The following is a 4,933-nucleotide window of genomic DNA, read 5'->3' as shown; positions in this document are numbered from 1 at the left end:
GAAAACGTTGCTGAAATCATCTCCGTGATCCTCGATCTGAACAGGATTCAGTAAAACTCCAAAGAACACGGAGAGCTGAAGGGCTATTGCATATATTATTAGGGAAACTCTTAAGCGTATTGCGTTATGAGAAACAACATAGCACATCAGGCCTATAATATATTAAACGTGAGAGCAGTTACACTGAAGCACTTCATGACGTTCTGGTTCTGAAGTTGGTGGAGACTGATGAGGTTCTGAGTGTTGGACGTCAGAGCAAAAACCGTGCAAATCAATATGACATGCGGGCAAACAGGATCTGTAAACAGTTTTTTTACATCAAACATCAATATCAATTGAATTACTTGACTACGTATTTGCTGCTGACAAAAACTTGCGCAATCATCGAGCAAGTGTTTATTTTATTAATGAAATTGATGGACAGCGGTTTTGTTTTGTTGAACATAGTAAAAACGAAAATTGATTGCATATCGGTATAATGAAAATTCATAAGAGAGATTTATGAAGTTTTAAATGACTCCAACGTTTAATACAATTATAAAGATAAAAATTATCAAGAACTTTTATTATATAAAATAATATTATAAAATTATTTTATTGCTGTCGTCTCTTGTGCTAAGGAATCGTCAACCGAATTACATAATAATTAGAACTGAGTACATAAAAGAAAAAGCGCGACGAGTAGGAAGTTAGTGAGACATTTTAGTGCAGGTAATTAAGGAAGATGCTTCACACCTTTTTTGAAAGAATTCCGTAAATCATGTATTTGCAAACATTTGTAACGCTGACGTAAGCAAGATTGAATACGCTATATTCGCTGAAAAAATTATTGTTTGACGAATATTATGCGGAACAAAAACAACTTTTATCACAATGCAGATGTGTAATTCTTTCTTCTGGAATACTCTCTATATGCATTCATTTCGCCTGGGGCATGCGTGTACTCCACAGTGCATCCATAGTCGCCTAAGTTAGCTACTTAGCCGCTAGCGACCAGCTACCACTTCATCGGTAGAAACTTTCATAGGACAGCAGTAAGCTTTCTTTTGCTCATTCTGACTTCTGCGAGCGAACACATTTATGAGTGTCATACTCGTTAAGAGTTCATGTACATCTCATTCTGACTTCTGCGACCGAACACATTTATGGGTATCATACTCGTTAAGAGTTCATGTACATTAATACACTTACGTTCAGTTCTTGCTCTGTCATCCTCAAGTGACCCACGGCAGCAGAAGCCAAACTTCTGCGGCCAGAATCTCTTGCGCTGGAACTCCGCGACAGACGAGTTGCCGGGGGCTGAACGTTGGCTGGCTGAGGGCCCTGGGGCGAGATCTGTCTGCCTGGGAAATATTCACAGACGCTAAGTTCGTGTCAAAATTAACGCTTTTGATGCGAGGTTAAGTCCGATTAACTCCATGAATGCTGTTAGTTAAATGAAGATAAGCTAAGATTCAATTATACGGTTGATGTCTTGCATGTAGCTTTGTTAATATTTGCCGACGATAAGATCAACCAATTCTGCTAGAGAAATAGGTGCGATGGAATTGAATTTTTACGCCCTAGCCCAAATTTTCAACACTGATTTTGCAAGGGTTTCGATGGAGGTCTTTGGAAAACAGTTAATGAAAACAGTAATTACAAAATTTTATCCAAAACCTAAATTTTGTAACAATCATTTTGCTGCGAGATATGCCAGGGGTAATACAGATCGCATTGATTATGAATGGTCAACTTCCTGCAATACTTTACTGCCAAGGCACATGCGAAATATAACTTAAGAATGAACTGCAAGGTAGCTTCGCTACTGAGAGAACGGGTGAATGATGGTCTGAATAAAAATATTTAGTAAAATTGCGATTGCAGGAAAAATCTTACTGTTTGTTGTTTCGGAACGTCATGCATAAGATTAGAATTAATATTAGTTTACTTGAAATGAATGCGTGTGCGATTGAATACTTTTATTACTGGCATCCTAAAATAACTCAATGACATGTGCGAATAACATTTTTGTAGTACAACTAACTGGAGTAGATGAATGAAATTGCGTAAGTAATTATGTGAAGTAAAATAATCTAATTTTTCGCGTCTAATAACTTATTCATAAGTCTCAGCAGTTGTGAAATCAGCTGTTGCCATTGCGAATATTCAATTTTTATTATTTTTCTTTCCGACTTTGGAGAATAAAAAGTGAACACATGTGTTTTTTAGATCTTTATTTCAAAATCTTGGAAGCGAATTCACATAGAAAAGAAACTTGGTTATCAATACTATAACTCACATTAATAGCGGAATCGGATTTTAATATACATTAATATCGTAATCATTCTTAAATTTCATTAGCATTTTCTAATATCATAATAATTTAAGAACTCGCAGCCTTTGAGCTCAAAATTTTATTCAAATTCATCCGCTGAATTTGGCCCTTACCTCATAACGTGAACGTTGCGGACTCCAAGGAAACCGTCGTCTGAGTATCGCTCAATATCCGCCCCCATAATCCGATCGGACGGCAAGATTTTCTTCCTTGCCGGAAATTGTCGGGAGCTTTGATCTGGAGCATCGGTCGGGAGCATCGGTCAGGAGCATCGGTCGGGAGCATCGGTCGGGAGCATCGGTCGGGAGCATCGGTCGGGAGCATNGACACAAGTCCCGGTACGCCAACAAGGACTCAAGTCCCGGCACGCCAACAGAGACACAAGTCTCGGTAAGCCAACAAGGACTCAAGTCCCGGTAAGCCAACAGAGACAAAAGTCTCGGTAAGCCAACAAGGACTCAAGTCCCGATAAGCCAACAGAGACACAAGTCCCGGCACCCCAACAAGGACTCAAGTCCCGGTAAGCCAACAGAGACACAAGTCCCGGTAAGCCAACAGAGATACAAGTCCCGGCACGCCAACTGAGACTCAAGTTCCGGTAAGCCAACAGAGACACAAGTCCCGGCACGCCAACAGGGACTCAAGTCCCGGTAAGCCGACAGAGACACAAGTCCCGGCACGCCAACAGGGACTCAAGTCCCGGTACGCCAACAGAGATACAAGTCCCGGCACGCCAACTGAGACTCAAGTCTCGGTAAGCCAACAGAGACACAAGTCCCGGCACGCCAACAGGGACTCAAGTCCCAGTACGCCAACAGAGACACAAGTCCCGGCACGCCAACTGAGACTCAAGTCCCGGTAAGCCAACAGAGACACAAGTCCCGGCACGCCAACAGGGACTCAAGTCCCAGTACGCCAACAGAGACACAAGTCCCGGAAGCCAACTGAGACACAAGTCTAAGTAAGCCAACAAGGACTCAAGTCCCGGTAAGCCAACAGAGACACAAGTCCCGGCACACCAACAAGGACTCAAGTCCTGGTAAGCCAACAGAGACACAAGTCCCGGCACGCCAACAAGGACTCAAGTCCCGGCTCGCCAACAAGGACTCAAGTCCCGGTACGCCAACAGAGACACAAGTCCTGGTGAGCCAAACAAGGTATCTAACGATCAATGTTCTCAGCAATAATCGTCCAATATTCGACAAGCTAGCAACAATAACACGAATAATATGCAATTAATTAAACGCATTAGAGGGACTACGTTAAATTTATGTGGGACGAGCAATGTAAGTAAGAAGATGAAATTTTCAGATTGGTTACGAAATAATTTATTACTGAATAATTGAAACGCAGATACACTCTCCCCGTGCATGAAGCGCTGCGCGAGTTTTTTATGAGGTTTATCAAGCGCTCTTCCAACTACGATTTCAACAATTCTTTTCAAAAGGGCATTTCAGCTGATACAATCACCTAGGTGTATTTATTGATTTGCTAATGATTTACTATACATGTAAATGTAAAACCAGTTCACTGGATATGCAGTGTGTTTTTAGCAATAGCGTTAGATCGTCAACTGGAACAAGAATGAAGACTCAGTATTTTAATTGTTATTTACTGCGGAATTCACCAGTCAGAGTCATAAGAAATTTATTTTCTCAAAATTTTAACAAATTAGCGTTCATAAATAATCGTCGACGGTTGACTGTCGTTGGTAAATTTTTGGTCTGGCAATTTTTCAGTTGTTCATATTAACTCATGATATTGGGAGGCTGAATAAATTTAGAAAATAACGAGTAATATAAATTTTCACGGTCGTTCTTGATTAAGATCCGTTGTTAATTAATGAATTGAAATTGATATCATATTGTCTGTGAGCCTCCCAGTGAAACTTTAACGAACTAGCCGCATGCTCAATTCGGAAGATCTCAATAATTTTACTTATATATGAAGAACTGCAATTTTCCGTAGTTGATTGGCAGCAGTGACGCGACAAACTTGGGTGTACAGAACTTACCATCACTCGAAATGTTCCTCAATAATTGTTGCATGTCAAGAATAAAAAGACTATTTATTGGTTATTTTGATCCAAAAATTTTTCCTTTGCTTATCTGCCTTAGTCTTCCACTCACGCGTGTTATCACTGCATCTTGACTTCCCTCGAGTGTTGTCACTGCATCTTGACTTCCCTCGCGTGTTGTCACTGCATCTTGACTTCCCTCGCGTGTTGTCACTGCATCTTGACTTCCCTCGCGTGTTGTNTTATCGAGAGGCGTTTTAATCGAGAGGCGTTTTAATCGAGAGGCGTTTTAATCGAGAGGCGTTTTAATCGAGAGGCGTTTTAATCGAGAGGCGTTTTAATCGAGAGGCGTTTTAATCGAGAGGCGTTTTAATCGAGAGGCGTTTTAATCGAGAGGCGTTTTAATCGAGAGGCGTTTTAATCGAGAGGCGTTTTAATCGAGAGGCGTTTTAATCGAGAGGCGTTTTAATCGAGAGGCGTTTTAATCGAGAGGCGTTTTAATCGAGAGGCGTTTTAATCGAGAGGCGTTTTAATCGAGAGGCGTTTTAATCGAGAGGCGTTTTAATCGAGAGGCGTTTTAATCGAGAGGCGTTTTAATC

This window comes from Hyalella azteca, unplaced genomic scaffold (assembly GCF_000764305.2).
Source record: "Hyalella azteca isolate HAZT.00-mixed unplaced genomic scaffold, Hazt_2.0.2 contig6022, whole genome shotgun sequence".
Taxonomy (NCBI): domain Eukaryota; kingdom Metazoa; phylum Arthropoda; class Malacostraca; order Amphipoda; family Hyalellidae; genus Hyalella; species Hyalella azteca.
The sequence above is the reverse complement of the archived record's forward strand: the minus strand, read 5'-3'. Positions refer to the sequence as shown.